The sequence below is a fragment of the Sinohyriopsis cumingii genome, chromosome 17 (genome assembly GCF_028554795.1).
Source record: "Sinohyriopsis cumingii isolate HCF-2022 chromosome 17, ASM2855479v2, whole genome shotgun sequence".
NCBI classification, from domain to species: Eukaryota; Metazoa; Mollusca; class Bivalvia; order Unionida; family Unionidae; genus Sinohyriopsis; species Sinohyriopsis cumingii.
Window position 1 is genome coordinate 41784889 of NC_142977.1, and position 21507 is coordinate 41806395.

The window sequence follows — 21507 nt, forward strand, 5'->3', positions numbered from 1 at the left end:
TAAGTGTATTATATGATGTAACGCATTAAGAACTCAATTGTAAGTGTATTATATGGTGTAACGCATTAAGAACTCTATTGTAAGTGTATTATATGATGTAACGCATTAAGAACTCAATTGTAAGTGTATTATATGATGTAACGCATTAAGAACTCAATTGTATGTGTATTATATGGTGTAACGCATTAAGAACTCAGGTGTATGTGTATTATATGGTGTAACGCATTAAGAACTCAATTGTAAGTGTATTGTATGGTGTAGCGCATTAAGAACTCAATTGTAAGTGTATTATATGGTGTAACGCATTAAGAACTCTATTGTAAGTGTATTATATGGTGTAACGCATTAAGAACTCTATTGTAAGTGTATTATATGATGTAACGCATTAAGAACTCAATTGTAAGTGTATTATATGATGTAACGCATTAAGAACTCAATTGTATGTGTATTATATGGTGTAACGCATTAAGAACTCAATTGTGTGTGTATTATATGGTGTAACGCATTAAGAACTCAATTGTAAGTGTATTGTATGGTGTAGCGCATTAAGAACTCTATTGTAAGTGTGTTATATGGTGTAACGCATTAAGAACTCAATTGTAAGTGTATTATATGATGTAGCGTTTTGAGAACTCAATTGTAAGTGTATTATATGGTGTAACGCATTAAGAACTCAATTGTAAGTGTATTATATGGTGTAACGCATTAAGAATTCAATTGTAAGTGTATTATATGGTGTAGCGTTTTGAGAACTCAATTGTAAGTGTATTATATGGTGTAACGCATTAAGAACTCAATTGTAAGTGTATTGTATGGTGTAACGCATTAAGAACTCAATTGTATGTGTATTATATGATGTAGCGCATTAAGAACTCTATTGTAAGTGTATTATATGATCTAGCGCATTAAGAACTCAATTGTAAGTGTATTCTATGGTGTAACGCATTAAGAACTCAATTGTATGTGTATTATATGGTGTAAGGCATTAAGAACTCAATTGTAAGTGTATTATATGATGTAGCGCATTAAGAACTCTATTGTAAGTGTATTATATGGTGAAGCGCATTAAGAACTCAATTGTAAGTGTATTATATGATGAAGCGCATTAAGAACTCAATTGTAAGTGTATTATATGGTGTAACGCATTAAGAACTCAATTGTAAGTGTATTATATGGTGTAACGCATTAAGAACTCAATTGTAAGTGTATCATATGATGTAGCGCATTAAGAACTCTATTGTAAGTGTATAATATGGTGTAACGCATTAAGAACTCAATTGTAAGTAAATTATATGATGTAGCGCATTAAGAACTCTATTGTAAGTGTATTATATGGTGTAGCGCATTAAGAACTCAATTCTAAGTGTATTATATGATGTAACGCATTAAGAACTCAATTGTAAGTGTATTATATGGTGTAGCGCATTAAGAACTCAATTGTAAGTGTATTATATGGTGTAGCGCATTAAGAATTCAATTGTAAGTGTATTATATGGTGTAACGCATTAAGAACTCAATTGTAAGTGTATTATATGGTGTAACGCATTAAGAATTCAATTGTAAGTGTATTATATGGTGTAGCGTTTTGAGAACTCAATTGTAAGTGTATTATATGGTGTAACGCATTAAGAACTCAATTGTATGTGTATTATATGATGTAGCGCATTATTAACTCTATTGTAAGTGTATTATATGGTGTAGCGCATTAAGAACTCAATTGTAAGTGTATTATATGATGTAACGCATTAAGAACTCAATTGTATGTGTATTATGTGGTGTAACGCATTAAGAACTCAATTGTAAGTGTATTATATGGTGTACGGCATTAAGAACTCAATTGTAAGTGTATTGTATGGTGTAGCGCATTAAGAACTCTATTGTAAGTGTATTATATGGTGTAACGCATTAAGAACTCAATTGTAAGTGTATTATATGATGTAGCGTTTTGAGAACTCTATTGTAAGTGTATTATATGATGTAACGCATTAAGAACTCAATTGTAAGTGTATTATATGGTGTAACGCATTAAGAACTCTATTGTAAGTGTATTATATGATGTAACGCATTAAGAACTCAATTGTAAGTGTATTATATGATGTAACGCATTAAGAACTCAATTGTATGTGTATTATATGGTGTAACGCATTAAGAACTCAGTTGTATGTGTATTATATGGTGTAACGCATTAAGAACTCAATTGTAAGTGTATTGTATGGTGTAGCGCATTAAGAACTCAATTGTAAGTGTATTATATGGTGTAACGCATTAAGAACTCAATTGTAAGTGTATTATATGGTGTAACGCATTAAGAACTCAATTGTAAGTGTATTATATGGTGTAACGCATTAAGAACTCTATTGTAAGTGTATTATATGATGTAACGCATTAAGAACTCAATTGTAAGTGTATTATATGATGTAACGCATTAAGAACTCAATTGTATGTGTATTATATGGTGTAACGCATTAAGAACTCAATTGTATGTGTATTATATGGTGTAACGCATTAAGAACTCAATTGTAAGTGTATTGTATGGTGTAGCGCATTAAGAACTCTACTGTAAGTGTATTATATGGTGTAGCGCATTAAGAACTCAATTGTAAGTGTATTATATGATGTAGCGTTTTGAGAACTCAATTGTAAGTGTATTATATGGTGTAACGCATTAAGAACTCAATTGTATGTGTATCATATGATGTAGCGCATTAAGAACTCTATTGTAAGTGTATTATATGGTGTAGCGCATTAAGAACTCTATTGTAAGTGTATTATATGGTGTAGCGCATTAAGAACTCAATTGTAAGTGTATTATATGATGTAGCGCATTATGAACTCAATTGTAAGTGTATTATATGGTGTAACGCATTAAGAACTCAATTGTAAGTGTATTATATGATGTAGCGCATTAAGAACTCAATTGTAAGTGTATTATATGGTGTAGCGCATTAAGAACTCAATTGTAAGTGTATTATATGATGTAGCGCATTAAGAACTCAATTGTAAGTGTATTATATGGTGTAACGCATTAAGAACTCAATTGTAAGTGTATTATATGATGTAGCGCATTAAGAACTCAATTGTAAGTGTATTATATGGTGTAGCGCATTAAGAACTCAATTGTAAGTGTATTATATGATGTAGCGCATTAAGAACTCTATTGTAAGTGTATTATGTGATGTAGCGCATTAAGAACTCTATTGTAAGTGTATTATATGGTGTAGCGCATTAAGAACTCAATTGTAAGTGTATTATATGGTGTAGCGCATTAAGAATTCAATTGTAAGTGTATTATATGGTGTAACGCATTAAGAACTCAATTATAAGTGTATTATATGGTGTAACGCATTAAGAACTCAATTGTAAGTGTATTATATGGTGTAACGCATTAAGAACTCAATTGTAAGTGTATTATATGGTGTAGCGCATAAGGAACTCAATTCTAAGTGTATTATATGATGTAACGCATTAAGAACTCAATTGTAAGTGTATTATATGATGTAGCGCATTAAGAACTCAATTGTAAGTGTATTATATGGTGTAGCGCATAAAGAACTCTATTGTAAGTGTATTATATGGTGTAGCGCATTAAGAACTCAATTGTAAGTGTATTATATGGTGTAACGCATTAAGAACTCAATTGTAAGTGTATTATATGGTGTAACGCATTAAGAACTCAATTGTAAGTGTATTATATGATGTAGCGCATTAAGAACTCAATAGTAAGTGTATTATATGGTGTAGCGCATTAAGAACACTATTGTAAGTGTATTATATGGTGTAGCGCATTAAGAACTCAATTGTAAGTGTATTATATGGTGTAACGCATTAAGAACTCAATTGTAAGTGTATTATATGGTGTAGCGCATTAAGAACTCAATTGTAAGTGTATTATATGGTGTAGCGCATTAAACACTCTATTTTAAGTGTTTTATATGGTGTAGCGCATTAAGAACTCAATTGTAAGTGTATTATATGGTGTAGCGCATAAGGACTCAATTGTAAGTGTATTATATGGTGTAGCGCATTAAGAACTCAATTGTAAGTGTATTATATGGTGTAGCGCATTAAGAACTCAATTGTAAGTGTATTATATGGTGTAGCGCATAAGGACTCAATTGTAAATGTATTATATGGTGTAGCGCATTAAACACTCTATTTTAAGTGTATTATATGGTGTAGCGCATTAAGAACTCAATTGTAAGTGTATTATATGGTGTAGCGCATAAGGACTCAATTGTAAGTGTATAATATGGTGTAGCGCATTAAACACTCTATTGTAAGTGTATTATATGGTGTAGCGCATTAAGAACTCAATTGTAAGTGTATTATATGGTGTAGCGCATAAGGACTCAATTGTAAATGTATTATATGGTGTAGCGCATTAAACACTCTATTTTAAGTGTATTATATGGTGTAGCGCATTAAGAACTCAATTGTAAGTGTATTATATGGTGTAGCGCATTAAACACTCTATTTTAAGTGTATTATATGGTGTAGCGCATTAAGAACTCTATCGTAAGTGTATTATATGGTGTAGCGCATAAGGACTCAATTGTAAGTGTATTATATGGTGTAACGCATTAAGAACTCAATTGTAAGTGTATTATACGGTGTAACGCATTAAGAACTCAATTGTAAGTGTATTATATGGTGTAGCGCATAAGGAACTCAATTCTAAGTGTATTATATGATGTAACGCATTAAGAACTCAATTATAAGTGTATTATATGATGTAGCGCATTAAGAACTCAATTGTAAGTGTATTATATGGTGTAGCGCATAAAGAACTCTATTGTAAGTGTATTATATGGTGTAGCGCATTAAGAACTCAATTGTAAGTGTATTATATGGTGTAACGCATTAAGAACTCAATTGTAAGTGTATTATATGGTGTAACGCATTAAGAACTCAATTGTAAGTGTATTATATGATGTAGCCCATTAAGAACTCAATAGTAAGTGTATTATATCGTGTAGCCCATTAAGAACTCTATTGTAAGTGTATTATATGGTGTAGCGCATTAAGAACTCAATTGTAAGTGTATTATATGGTGTAACGCATTAAGAACTCAATTGTAAGTGTATTATATGGTGTAGCGCATTAAGAACTCAATTGTAAGTGTAATATATTGTGTAACGCATTAAGAACTCAATTGTAAGTGTATTATATGGTGTAGCGCATAAGGAACTCAATTCTAAGTGTATTATATGATGTAACGCATTAAGAACTCAACTGTAAGTGTATTATATGATGTAGCGCATTAAGAACTCAATTCTAAGTGTATTATATGGTGCAGCGCATTAAGAACTGTATTGTAAGTGTATTATATGGTGTAACGCATTAAGAACTCAATTGTAAGTGTATTATATGATGTAGCGCATTTAGAACTCAATTGTAAGTGTATTGTATGGTGTTGTTCATTAAGAACTCTATTGTAAGTGTATTATATGGTGTAACGCATTAAGAACTCAATTGTAAGTGTATTATATGATGTAGCGTTTTGAGAACTCAATTGTAAGTGTATTATATGGTGTAACGCATTAAGAACTCAATTGTATGTGTATTATATGATGTAGCGCATTATTAACTCTATTGTAAGTGTATTATATGGTCTAGCGCATTAAGAACTCAATTGTAAGTGTATTATATGATGTAACGCATTAAGAACTCAATTGTATGTGTATTATATGGTGTAACGCATTAAGAACTCAATTGTAAGTGTATTATATGGTGTAACGCATTAAGAACTCAATTGTAAGTGTATTGTATGGTGTAGCGCATTAAGAACTCTATTGTAAGTGTATTATATGGTGTAACGCATTAAGAACTCAATTGTAAGTGTATTATATGATGTAGCGTTTTGAGAACTCTATTGTAAGTGTATTATATGGTGTAACGCATTAAGAACTCTATTGTAAGTGTATTATATGATGTAACGCATTAAGAACTCAATTGTAAGTGTATTATATGATGTAACGCATTAAGAACTCAATTGTATGTGTATTATATGGTGTAACACATTAAGAACTCAGTTGTATGTGTATTATATGGTGTAACGCATTAAGAACTCAATTGTAAGTGTATTGTATGGTGTAGCGCATTAAGAACTCAATTGTAAGTGTATTATATGGTGTAACGCATTAAGAACTCTATTGTAAGTGTATTATATGGTGTAACGCATTAAGAACTCTATTGTAAGTGTATTATATGATGTAACGCATTAAGAACTCAATTGTAAGTGTATTATATGATGTAACGCATTAAGAACTCAATTGTATGTGTATTATATGGTGTAACGCATTAAGAACTCAATTGTATGTGTATTATATGGTGTAACGCATTAAGAACTCAATTGTAAGTGTATTGTATGGTGTAGCGCATTAAGAACTCTATTGTAAGTGTGTTATATGGTGTAACGCATTAAGAACTCAATTGTAAGTGTATTATATGATGTAGCGTTTTGAGGACTCAATTGTAAGTGTATTATATGGTGTAACGCATTAAGAACTCAATTGTATGTGTATTATATGATGTAGCGCATTAAGAACTCTATTGTAAGTGTATTATATGATCTAGCGCATTAAGAACTCAATTGTAAGTGTATTCTATGGTGTAACGCATTAAGAACTCAATTGTATGTGTATTATATGGTGTAACGCATTAAGAACTCAATTGTAAGTGTATTATATGATGTAGCGCATTAAGAACTCTATTGTAAGTGTATTATATGGTGTAGCGCATAAGGACTCAATTGTAAATGTATTATATGGTGTAGCGCATTAAACACTCTATTTTAAGTGTATTATATGGTGTAGCGCATTAAGAACTCAATTGTAAGTGTATTATATGGTGTAGCGCATAAGGACTCAATTGTAAGTGTATAATATGGTGTAGCGCATTAAACACTCTATTGTAAGTGTATTATATGGTGTAGCGCATTAAGAACTCAATTGTAAGTGTATTATATGGTGTAGCGCATAAGGACTCAATTGTAAATGTATTATATGGTGTAGCGCATTAAACACTCTATTTTAAGTGTATTATATGGTGTAGCGCATTAAGAACTCAATTGTAAGTGTATTATACGGTGTAGCGCATTAAACACTCTATTTTAAGTGTATTATATGGTGTAGCGCATTAAGAACTCTATCGTAAGTGTATTATATGGTGTAGCGCATAAGGACTCAATTGTAAGTGTATTATATGGTGTAACGCATTAAGAACTCAATTGTAAGTGTATTATATGGTGTAACGCATTAAGAACTCAATTGTAAGTGTATTATATGGTGTAGCGCATAAGGAACTCAATTCTAAGTGTATTATATGATGTAACGCATTAAGAACTCAATTGTAAGTGTATTATATCATGTAGCGCATTAAGAACTCAATTGTAAGTGTATTATATGGTGTAGCGCATAAAGAACTCTATTGTAAGTGTATTATATGGTGTAGCGCATTAAGAATTCAATTGTAAGTGTATTATATGGTGTAACGCATTAAGAACTCAATTGTAAGTGTATTATATGGTGTAACGCATTAAGAACTCAATTGTAAGTGTATTATATGATGTAGCGCATTAAGAACTCAATAGTAAGTGTATTATATCGTGTAGCCCATTAAGAACTCTATTGTAAGTGTATTATATGGTGTAGCGCATTAAGAACTCAATTGTAAGTGTATTATATGGTGTAACGCATTAAGAACTCAATTGTAAGTGTATTATATGGTGTAGCGCATTGAGAACTCAATTGTAAGTGTATTATATGGTGTAACGCATTAAGAACTCAATTGTAAGTGTATTATATGGTGTAGCGCATAAGGAACTCAATTCTAAGTGTATTATATGATGTAACGCATTAAGAACTCAATTGTAAGTGTATTATATGATGTAGCGCATTAAGAACTCAATTCTAAGTGTATTATATGGTGTAGCGCATTAAGAACTCTATTGTAAGTGTATTATATGGTGTAACGCATTAAGAACTCAATTGTAAGTGTATTATATGATGTAGCGCATTAAGAACTCAATCGTAAGTGTATTATATGATGTAGCGCATTAAGAACTCAATTGTAAGTGTATTATATGATGTAGCGCATTAAGAACTCAATTGTAAGTGTATTATATGATGTAGCGCATTAAGAACTCAATTGTAAGTGTAGTATATGGTGTAGCGCATTAAGAACTCAATTGTAAGTGTATTATATGGTGTAGCGCATTAAGAACTCAATTGTAAGTGTATTATATGATGTAGCGCATTAAGAACCCAATTGTAAGTGTATTATATGATGTATCGCATTAAGAACTCAATTGTAAGTGTATTATATGGTGTAACGCATTAAGAACTCAATTGCAAGTGGATTATATGATGTAGCGCATTAAGAACTCTATTGTAAGTGTATTATATGGTGTAGCGCATTCAGAACTCAATTGTAAGTGTATTATATGATGTAGCGCATTAAGAACTCAATTGTAAGTGTATTATATGGTATAGCCCATAAGGAACTCAATTGTAAGTGTATTATATGGTGTAACGCATTAAGAACTCAATTGTAAGTGTATTATATGATGTAGCGCATTAAGAACTCAATTGTAAGTGTTTTATATGGTGTAACGCATTAAGAACTCAATTGTAAGTGTATTATATGATGTAGCGCATTAAGAACTCAATTGCAAGTGTATTATATGGTGTAGCGCATTAAGAACTCAATTGTAAGTGTATTATATGGTGTAACGCATTGAGAACTCAATTGTAAGTGTATTATATGGTGTAACGCATTAAGAACTCAATTGTAAGTGTATTATATGATGTAGCGCATAAAGAACTCAATTCTAAGTGTATTATATGGTATAGCGCATAAGGAACTCAATTCTAAGTGTATAATATGATGTAACGCATCAAGAACTCAATTGTAAGTATATTATATGATGTAGCGCATTAAGAACTCAATTGTAAGTGTATTATATGATGTAGCGCATTAAGAACTCAATTGTAAGTGTATTGTATGGTGTAGCGCATTAAGAACTCTATTGTAAGTGTATTATATGGTGTAACGCATTAAGAACTCAATTGTAAGTGTATTATATGATGTAGCGTTTTGAGAACTCAATTGTAAGTGTATTATATGGTGTAACGCATTAAGAACTCAATTGTATGTGTATTATATGATGTAGCGCATTATTAACTCTATTGTAAGTGTATTATATGGTCTAGCGCATTAAGAACTCAATTGTAAGTGTATTATATGATGTAACGCATTAAGAACTCAATTGTATGTGTATTATATGGTGTAACGCATTAAGAACTCAATTGTAAGTGTATTATATGGTGTAACGCATTAAGAACTCAGTTGTAAGTGTATTGTATGGTGTAGCGCATTAAGAACTCTATTGTAAGTGTATTACATGGTGTAACGCATTAAGAACTCAATTGTAAGTGTATTATATGATGTAGCGTTTTGAGAACTCTATTGTAAGTGTATTATATGATGTAACGCATTAAGAACTCAATTGTAAGTGTATTATATGGTGTAACGCATTAAGACCTCTATTGTAAGTGTATTATATGATGTAACGCATTAAGAACTCAATTGTAAGTGTATTATATGATGTAACGCATTAAGAACTCAATTGTATGTGTATTATATGGTGTAACGCATTAAGAACTCAGTTGTATGTGTATTATATGGTGTAACGCATTAAGAACTCAATTGTAAGTGTATTGTATGGTGTAGCGCATTAAGAACTCAATTGTAAGTGTATTATATGGTGTAACGCATTAAGAACTCTATTGTAAGTGTATTATATGGTGTAACGCATTAAGAACTCTATTGTAAGTGTATTATATGATGTAACGCATTAAGAACTCAATTGTAAGTGTATTATATGATGTAACGCATTAAGAACTCAATTGTATGTGTATTATATGGTGTAACGCATTAAGAACTCAATTCTATGTGTATTATATGGTGTAACGCATTAAGAACTCAATTGTAAGTGTATTGTATGGTGTAGCGCATTAAGAACTCTATTGTAAGTGTGTTATATGGTGTAACGCATTAAGAACTCAATTGTAAGTGTATTATATGATGTAGCGTTTTGAGAACTCAATTGTAAGTGTATTCTATGGTGTAACGCATTAAGAACTCAATTGTATGTGTATTATATGGTGTAACGCATTAAGAACTCAATTGTAAGTGTATTATATGATGTAGCGCATTAAGAACTCTATTGTAAGTGTATTATATGGTGTAGCGCATTAAGAACTCAATTGTAAGTGTATTATATGATGTGGCGCATTAAGAACTCAATTGTAAGTGTATTATATGGTGTAACGCATTAAGAACTCAATTGTAAGTGTATTATATGGTGTAACGCATTAAGAACTCTATTGTAAGTTTATTATATGGTGTAGCGCATTAAGAACTCAATTCTAAGTGTATTATGTGATGTAACGCATTAAGAACTCAATTGTAAGTGTATTATATGGTGTAGCGCATTAAGAACTCAATTGTAAGTGTATTATATGGTGTAGCGCATTAAGAATTCAATTGTAAGTGTATTATATGGTGTAACGCATTAAGAACTCAATTGCAGGTGTATTATATGGTGTAACGCATTAAGAACTCAATAGTAAGTGTATTATATGGTGTAGCGTTTTGAGAACTCAATTGTAAGTGTATTATATGGTGTAACGCATTAAGAACTCAATTGTATGTGTATTATATGATGTAGCGCATTATTAACTCTATTGTAAGTGTATTATATGGTGTAGCGCATTAACAACTCAATTGTAAGTGTATTATATGATGTAACGCATTAAGAACTCAATTGTATGTGTATTATGTGGTGTAACGCATTAAGAACTCAATTGTAAGTGTATTGTATGGTGTAACGCATTAAGAACTCAATTGTAAGTGTATTGTATGGTGTAGCGCATTAAGAACTCTATTGTAAGTGTATTATATGGTGTAACGCATTAAGAACTCAATTGTAAGTGTATTATATGATGTAGCGTTTTGAGAACTCTATTGTAAGTGTATTATATGATGTAACGCATTAAGAACTCAATTGTAAGTGTATTATATGGTGTAACGCATTAAGAACTCTATTGTAAGTGTATTATATGATGTAACGCATTAAGAACTCAATTGTAAGTGTATTATATGATGTAACGCATTAAGAACTCAATTGTAAGTGTATTATATGGTGTAACGCATTAAGAACTCAATTGTAAGTGTATTGTATGGTGTAGCGCATTAAGAACTCTACTGTACGTGTATTATATGGTGTAGCGCATTAAGAACTCAATTGTAAGTGTATTATATGATGTAGCGTTTTGAGAACTCAATTGTAAGTGTATTATATGGTGTAACGCATTAAGAACTCAATTGTATGTGTATTATATGATGTAGCGCATTAAGAACTCTATTGTAAGTGTATTATATGGTGTAGCGCATTAAGAACTCTATTGTAAGTGTATTATATGGTGTAACGCATTAAGAACTCAATTGTAAGTGTATTATATGATGTAGCGCATTAAGAACTCAATTGTAAGTGTATTATATGGTGTAACGCATTAAGAACTCAATTGTAAGTGTATTATATGATGTAGCGCATTAAGAACTCAATTGTAAGTGTATTATATGGTGTAGCGCATTAAGAACTCAATTGTAAGTGTATTATATGATGTAGCGCATTAAGAACTCAATTGTAAGTGTATTATATGGTGTAACGCATTAAGAACTCAATTGTAAGTGTATTATATGATGTAGCGCATTAAGAACTCAATTGTAAGTGTATTATATGGTGTAGAGCATTAAGAACTCAATTGTAAGTGTATTATATGATGTAGCGCATTAAGAACTCTATTGTAAGTGTATTATATGATGTAGCGCATTAAGAACTCTATTGTAAGTGTATTATATGGTGTAGCGCATTAAGAACTCAATTGTAAGTGTATTATATGGTGTAGCGCATTAAGAATTCAATTGTAAGTGTATTATATGGTGTAACGCATTAAGAACTCAATTGTAAGTGTATTATATGGTGTAACGCATTAAGAACTCAATTGTAAGTGTATTATATGGTGTAACGCATTAAGAACTCAATTGTAAGTGTATTATATGGTGTAGCGCATAAGGAACTCAATTCTAAGTGTATTATATGATGTAACGCATTAAGAACTCTATTGTAAGTGTATTATATGGTGTAGCGCATTAAGAACTCTATTGTAAGTGTATTATATGGTGTAGCGCATTAAGAACTCAATTGTAAGTGTATTATATGATGTAGCGCATTAAGAACTCAATTGTAAGTGTATTATATGGTGTAACGCATTAAGAACTCAATTGTAAGTGTATTATATGATGTAGCGCATTAAGAACTCAATAGTAAGTGTATTATATGGTGTAGCGCATTAAGAACTCTATTGTAAGTGTATTATATGGTGTAGCGCATTAAGAACTCAATTGTAAGTGTATTATATGGTGTAACGCATTAAGAACTCAATTGTAAGTGTATTATATGGTGTAGCGCATTAAGAACTCATTGTAAGTGTATTATATGGTGTAGCGCATTAAACACTCTATTTTAAGTGTTTTATATGGTGTAGCGCATTAAGAACTCAATTGTAAGTGTATTATATGGTGTAGCGCATAAGGACTCAATTGTAAGTGTATTATATGGTGTAGCGCATTAAGAACTCAATTGTAAGTGTATTATATGGTGTAGCGCATTAAGAACTCAATTGTAAGTGTATTATATGGTGTAGCGCATAACGACTCAATTGTAAATATATTATATGGTGTAGCGCATTAAACACTCTATTTTAAGTGTATTATATGGTGTAGCGCATTAAGAACTCAATTGTAAGTGTATTATATGGTGTAGCGCATAAGGACTCAATTGTAAGTGTATAATATGGTGTAGCGCATTAAACACTCTATTGTAAGTGTATTATATGGTGTAGCGCATTAAGAACTCAATTGTAAGTGTATTATACGGTGTAGCGCATAAGGACTCAATTGTAAATGTATTATATGGTGTAGCGCATTAAACACTCTATTTTAAGTGTATTATATGGTGTAGGGCATTAAGAACTCAATTGTAAGTGTATTATATGGTGTAGCGCATTAAACACTCTATTTTAAGTGTATTATATGGTGTAGCGCATTAAGAACTCTATCGTAAGTGTATTATCTGGTGTAGCGCATAAGGACTCACTTGTAAGTGTATTATATGGTGTAACGCATTAAGAACTCAATTGTAAGTGTATTATATGGTGTAACGCATTAAGAACTCAATTGTAAGTGTATTATATGGTGTAGCGCATAAGGAACTCAATTCTAAGTGTATTATATGATGTAACGCATTAAGAACTCAATTGTAAGTGTATTATATGATGTAGCGCATTAAGAACTCAATTGTAAGTGTATTATATGGTGTAGCGCATAAAGAACTCTATTGTAAGTGTATTATATGGTGTAGCGCATTAAGAACTCAATTGTAAGTGTATTATATGGTGTAACGCATTAAGAACTCAATTGTAAGTGTATTATATGGTGTAACGCATTAAGAACTCAATTGTAAGTGTATTATATGATGTAGCGCATTAAGAACTCAATAGTAAGTGTATTATATCGTGTAGCCCATTAAGAACTCTATTGTAAGTGTATTATATGGTGTAGCGCATTAAGAACTCAATTGTAAGTGTATTATATGGTGTAACGCATTAAGAACTCAATTGTAAGTGTATTATATGGTGTAGCGCATTAAGAACTCAATTGTAAGTGTGTTATATGGTGTAACGCATTAAGAACTCAATTGTAAGTGTATTATATGGTGTAGCGCATAAGGAACTCAATTCTAAGTGTATTATATGATGTAACGCATTAAGAACTCAATTGTAAGTGTATTATATGATGTACCGCATTAAGAACTCAATTCTAAGTGTATTATATGGTGTAGCGCATTAAGAACTCTATTGTAAGTGTATTATATGGTGTAACGCATTAAGAACTCAATTGTAAGTGTATTATATGATGTAGCGCATTAAGAACTCAATTGTAAGTGTATTATATGATGTAGCGCATTAAGAACTCAATTGTAAGTGTATTATATGATGTAGCGCATTAAGAACTCAATTGTAAGTGTATTATATGGTGTAGCGCATTAAGAATTCAATTGTAAGTGTATTATATGGTGTAACGCATTAAGAACTCAATTGTAAGTGTATTATATGGTGTAACGCATTAAGAACTCAATTGTAAGTGTATTATATGGTGTAACGCATTAAGAACTCAATTGTAAGTGTATTATATGATGTAGCGCATTAAGAACTCGATTGTAAGTGTATTATATGGTGTAACGCATTAAGAATTCAATTGTAAGTGTATTATATGGTGTAGCGCATTAAGAACTCAATTGTAAGTGTATAATATGGTGTAACGCATCAAGAACTCAATTGTAAGTGTATTATATGATGTAGCGCATTAAGAACTCAATTGTAAGTGTATTATATGATGTAGCGCATTAAGAACTGTATCGTAAGTGTATTATATGGTGTAGCGCATTAAGAACTCAATTGTAAGTGTATTATATGATGTAGCGCATTAAGAACTCAATTGTAAGTGTATTATATGGTGTAGCGCATTAAGAACTCAATTGTAAGTGTATTATATGATGTAACGCATTGAGAACTCAATTGTAAGTGTATTATATGGTGTAACGCATTAAGAACTCAATTGTAAGTGTATTATATGATGTAGCGCATTAAGAACTCAATTGTAAGTGTATTATATGGTATAGCGCATAAGGAACTCAATTCTAAGTGTATTATATGATGTAACGCATTAAGAACTCAATTGTAAGTGTATTATATGATGTAGCGCATTAAGAACTCAATTGTAAGTGTATTATATGGTGTAACGCATTAAGAACTCAATTGTAAGTGTATTATATGATGTAGCGCATTAAGAACTCAATTGTAAGTGTATTATATGGTATAGCGCATAAGGAACTCAATTGTAAGTGTATTATATGGTGTAACGCATTAAGAACTCAATTGTAAGTGTATTATATGATGTAGCGCATTAAGAACTCAATTGTAAGTGTTATATATGGTGTGACGCATTAAGAACTCAATTGTAAGTGTATTATATGATGTAGCGCATTAAGAACTCAATTGCAAGTGTATTATATGGTGTAGCGCATTAAGAACTCAATTGTAAGTGTATTATATGGTGTAACGCATTGAGAACTCAATTGTAAGTGTATTATATGGTGTAACGCATTGAGAACTCAATTGTAAGTGTATTATATGATGTAACGCATTAAGAACTCAATTCTAAGTGTATTATATGATGTAGCGCATTAAGAACTCAATTCTAAGTGTATTATCTGTTATAGCGCATAAGGAACTCAATTCTAAGTGTATTATATGATGTAACGCATCAAGATCTCAATTGTAAGTGTATTATATGATGTAGCGCATTAAGAACTCAATTGTAAGTGTATTATATGATGTAGCGTATTAAGAACTCAATTGTAAGTGTATTATATGGTGTAACGCATTAAGAACTCAATTGTAAGTGTATGGTATGGTGTAGCGCATTAAGAACTCTATTGTAAGTGTATTATATGGTGTAACGCATTAAGAACTCTATTGTAAGTGTATTATATGATGTAACGCATTAAGAACTCAATTGTAAGTGTATTATATGATGTAACGCATTAAGAACTCAATTGTAAGTGTATTATATGGTGTAACGCATTAAGAACTCAATTGTAAGTGTATTGTATGGTGTAGCGCATTAAGAACTCTACTGTACGTGTATTATATGGTGTAGCGCATTAAGAACTCAATTGTAAGTGTATTATATGATGTAGCGTTTTGAGAACTCAATTGTAAGTGTATTATATGGTGTAACGCATTAAGAACTCAATTGTATGTGTATTATATGATGTAGCGCATTAAGAACTCTATTGTAAGTGTATTATATGGTGTAGCGCATTAAGAACTCTATTGTAAGTGTATTATATGGTGTAACGCATTAAGAACTCAATTGTAAGTGTATTATATGATGTAGCGCATTAAGAACTCAATTGTAAGTGTATTATATGGTGTAACGCATTAAGAACTCAATTGTAAGTGTATTATATGATGTAGCGCATTAAGAACTCAATTGTAAGTGTATTATATGGTGTAGCGCATTAAGAACTCAATTGTAAGTGTATTATATGATGTAGCGCATTAAGAACTCAATTGTAAGTGTATTATATGGTGTAACGCATTAAGAACTCAATTGTAAGTGTATTATATGATGTAGCGCATTAAGAACTCAATTGTAAGTGTATTATATGGTGTAGAGCATTAAGAACTCAATTGTAAGTGTATTATATGATGTAGCGCATTAAGAACTCTATTGTAAGTGTATTATATGATGTAGCGCATTAAGAACTCTATTGTAAGTGTATTATATGGTGTAGCGCATTAAGAACTCAATTGTAAGTGTATTATATGGTGTAGCGCATTAAGAATTCAATTGTAAGTGTATTATATGGTGTAACGCATTAAGAACTCAATTGTAAGTGTATTATATGGTGTAACGCATTAAGAACTCAATTGTAAGTGTATTATATGGTGTAACGCATTAAGAACTCAATTGTAAGTGTATTATATGGTGTAGCGCATAAGGAACTCAATTCTAAGTGTATTATATGATGTAACGCATTAAGAACTCTATTGTAAGTGTATTATATGGTGTAGCGCATTAAGAACTCTATTGTAAGTGTATTATATGGTGTAGCGCATTAAGAACTCAATTGTAAGTGTATTATATGATGTAGCGCATTAAGAACTCAATTGTAAGTGTATTATATGGTGTAACGCATTAAGAACTCAATTGTAAGTGTATTATATGATGTAGCGCATTAAGAACTCAATAGTAAGTGTATTATATGGTGTAGCGCATTAAGAACTCTATTGTAAGTGTATTATATGGTGTAGCGCATTAAGAACTCAATTGTAAGTGTATTATATGGTGTAACGCATTAAGAACTCAATTGTAAGTGTATTATATGGTGTAGCGCATTAAGAACTCATTGTAAGTGTATTATATGGTGTAGCGCATTAAACACTCTATTTTAAGTGTTTTATATGGTGTAGCGCATTAAGAACTCAATTGTAAGTGTATTATATGGTGTAGCGCATAAGGACTCAATTGTAAGTGTATTATATGGTGTAGCGCATTAAGAACTCAATTGTAAGTGTATTATATGGTGTAGCGCATTAAGAACTCAATTGTAAGTGTATTATATGGTGTAGCGCATAACGACTCAATTGTAAATATATTATATGGTGTAGCGCATTAAACACTCTATTTTAAGTGTATTATATGGTGTAGCGCATTAAGAACTCAATTGTAAGTGTATTATATGGTGTAGCGCATAAGGACTCAATTGTAAGTGTATAATATGGTGTAGCGCATTAAACACTCTATTGTAAGTGTATTATATGGTGTAGCGCATTAAGAACTCAATTGTAAGTGTATTATACGGTGTAGCGCATAAGGACTCAATTGTAAATGTATTATATGGTGTAGCGCATTAAACACTCTATTTTAAGTGTATTATATGGTGTAGGGCATTAAGAACTCAATTGTAAGTGTATTATATGGTGTAGCGCATTAAACACTCTATTTTAAGTGTATTATATGGTGTAGCGCATTAAGAACTCTATCGTAAGTGTATTATCTGGTGTAGCGCATAAGGACTCACTTGTAAGTGTATTATATGGTGTAACGCATTAAGAACTCAATTGTAAGTGTATTATATGGTGTAACGCATTAAGAACTCAATTGTAAGTGTATTATATGGTGTAGCGCATAAGGAACTCAATTCTAAGTGTATTATATGATGTAACGCATTAAGAACTCAATTGTAAGTGTATTATATGATGTAGCGCATTAAGAACTCAATTGTAAGTGTATTATATGGTGTAGCGCATAAAGAACTCTATTGTAAGTGTATTATATGGTGTAGCGCATTAAGAACTCAATTGTAAGTGTATTATATGGTGTAACGCATTAAGAACTCAATTGTAAGTGTATTATATGGTGTAACGCATTAAGAACTCAATTGTAAGTGTATTATATGATGTAGCGCATTAAGAACTCAATAGTAAGTGTATTATATCGTGTAGCCCATTAAGAACTCTATTGTAAGTGTATTATATGGTGTAGCGCATTAAGAACTCAATTGTAAGTGTATTATATGGTGTAACGCATTAAGAACTCAATTGTAAGTGTATTATATGGTGTAGCGCATTAAGAACTCAATTGTAAGTGTGTTATATGGTGTAACGCATTAAGAACTCAATTGTAAGTGTATTATATGGTGTAGCGCATAAGGAACTCAATTCTAAGTGTATTATATGATGTAACGCATTAAGAACTCAATTGTAAGTGTATTATATGATGTACCGCATTAAGAACTCAATTCTAAGTGTATTATATGGTGTAGCGCATTAAGAACTCTATTGTAAGTGTATTATATGGTGTAACGCATTAAGAACTCAATTGTAAGTGTATTATATGATGTAGCGCATTAAGAACTCAATTGTAAGTGTATTATATGATGTAGCGCATTAAGAACTCAATTGTAAGTGTATTATATGATGTAGCGCATTAAGAACTCAATTGTAAGTGTATTATATGGTGTAGCGCATTAAGAATTCAATTGTAAGTGTATTATATGGTGTAACGCATTAAGAACTCAATTGTAAGTGTATTATATGGTGTAACGCATTAAGAACTCAATTGTAAGTGTATTATATGGTGTAACGCATTAAGAACTCAATTGTAAGTGTATTATATGATGTAGCGCATTAAGAACTCGATTGTAAGTGTATTATATGGTGTAACGCATTAAGAATTCAATTGTAAGTGTATTATATGGTGTAGCGCATTAAGAACTCAATTGTAAGTGTATAATATGGTGTAACGCATCAAGAACTCAATTGTAAGTGTATTATATGATGTAGCGCATTAAGAACTCAATTGTAAGTGTATTATATGATGTAGCGCATTAAGAACTGTATCGTAAGTGTATTATATGGTGTAGCGCATTAAGAACTCAATTGTAAGTGTATTATATGATGTAGCGCATTAAGAACTCAATTGTAAGTGTATTATATGGTGTAGCGCATTAAGAACTCAATTGTAAGTGTATTATATGATGTAACGCATTGAGAACTCAATTGTAAGTGTATTATATGGTGTAACGCATTAAGAACTCAATTGTAAGTGTATTATATGATGTAGCGCATTAAGAACTCAATTGTAAGTGTATTATATGGTATAGCGCATAAGGAACTCAATTCTAAGTGTATTATATGATGTAACGCATTAAGAACTCAATTGTAAGTGTATTATATGATGTAGCGCATTAAGAACTCAATTGTAAGTGTATTATATGGTGTAACGCATTAAGAACTCAATTGTAAGTGTATTATATGATGTAGCGCATTAAGAACTCAATTGTAAGTGTATTATATGGTATAGCGCATAAGGAACTCAATTGTAAGTGTATTATATGGTGTAACGCATTAAGAACTCAATTGTAAGTGTATTATATGATGTAGCGCATTAAGAACTCAATTGTAAGTGTTATATATGGTGTGACGCATTAAGAACTCAATTGTAAGTGTATTATATGATGTAGCGCATTAAGAACTCAATTGCAAGTGTATTATATGGTGTAGCGCATTAAGAACTCAATTGTAAGTGTATTATATGGTGTAACGCATTGAGAACTCAATTGTAAGTGTATTATATGGTGTAACGCATTGAGAACTCAATTGTAAGTGTATTATATGGTGTAACGCATTAAGAACTCAATTCTAAGTGTATTATCTGTTATAGCGCATAAGGAACTCAATTCTAAGTGTATTATATGATGTAACGCATCAAGATCTCAATTGTAAGTGTATTATATGATGTAGCGCATTAAGAACTCAATTGTAAGTGTATTATATGATGTAGCGTATTAAGAACTCAATTGTAAGTGTATTATATGGTGTAACGCATTAAGAACTCAATTGTAAGTGTATGGTATGGTGTAGCGCATTAAGAACTCTATTGTAAGTGTATTATATGGTGTAACGCATTAAGAACTCAATTGTAAGTGTATTATATGATGTAGAATTTTGAGAACTCAATTGTAAGTGTATTATATGGTGTAACGCATTAAGAACTCAATTGTATGTGTATTATATGATGTAGCGCATTATTAACTCTATTGTAAGTGTATTATATGGTGTAGCGCATTAAGAACTCAATTGTAAGTGTATTATATGATGTAACGCATTAAGAACTCAATTGTATGTGTATTATATGGTGTAACGCATTAAGAACTCAATTGTAAGTGTATTATGTGGTGTAACGCATTAAGAACTCAATTGTAAGTGTATTGTATGGTGTAGCGCATTAAGAACTCTATTGTAAGTGTATTATATGGTGTAACGCATTAAGAACTCAATTGTAAGTGTATTATATGATGTAGCGTTTTGAGAACTCTATTGTAAGTGTATTATATGATGTAACGCATTAAGAACTCAATTGTAAGTGTATTATATGGTGTAACGCATTAAGAACTCTATTGTAAGTGTATTATATGATGTAACGCATGAAGAACTCAATTGTAAGTGTATTATATGATGTAACGCATTAAGAACTCAATTGTATGTGTATTATATGGTGTAACGCATTAAGAACTCAGTTGTATGTGTATTATATGGTGTAACGCATTAAGAACTCAATTGTAAGTGTATTGTATGGTGTAGCGCATTAAGAACTCAATTGTAAGTGTATTATATGGTGTAACGCATTAAGAACTCTATTGTAAGTGTATTATATGGTGTAACGCATTAAGAACTCTATTGTAAGTGTATTATATGATGTAACGCATTAAGAACTCAATTGTAAGTGTATTATATGATGTAACGCATTAAGAACTCAATTGTATGTGTATTATATGGTGTAACCCATTAAGAACTCAATTGTATGTGTATTATATGGTGTAACGCATTAAGAACTCAATTGTAAGTGTATTGTATGGTGTAGCGCATTAAGAACTCTATTGTAAGTGTATTATATGGTGTAACGCATTAAGAACTCAATTGTAAGTGTATTATATGATGTAGCGTTTTGAGAACTCAATTGTAAGTGTATTATATGGTGTAACGCATTAAGAACTCAATTGTATGTGTATTATATGATGTAGCGCATTAAGAACTCTATTGTAAGTGTATTATATGATCTAGCGCATTAAGAACTCAATTGTAAGTGTATTCTATGGTGTAACGCATTAAGAACTCAATTGTATGTGTATTATATGGTGTAACGCATTAAGAACTCAATTGTAAGTGTATTATATGATGTAGCGCATTAAGAACTCTATTGTAAGTGTATTATATGGTGTAGCGCATTAAGAACTCAATTGTAAGTGTA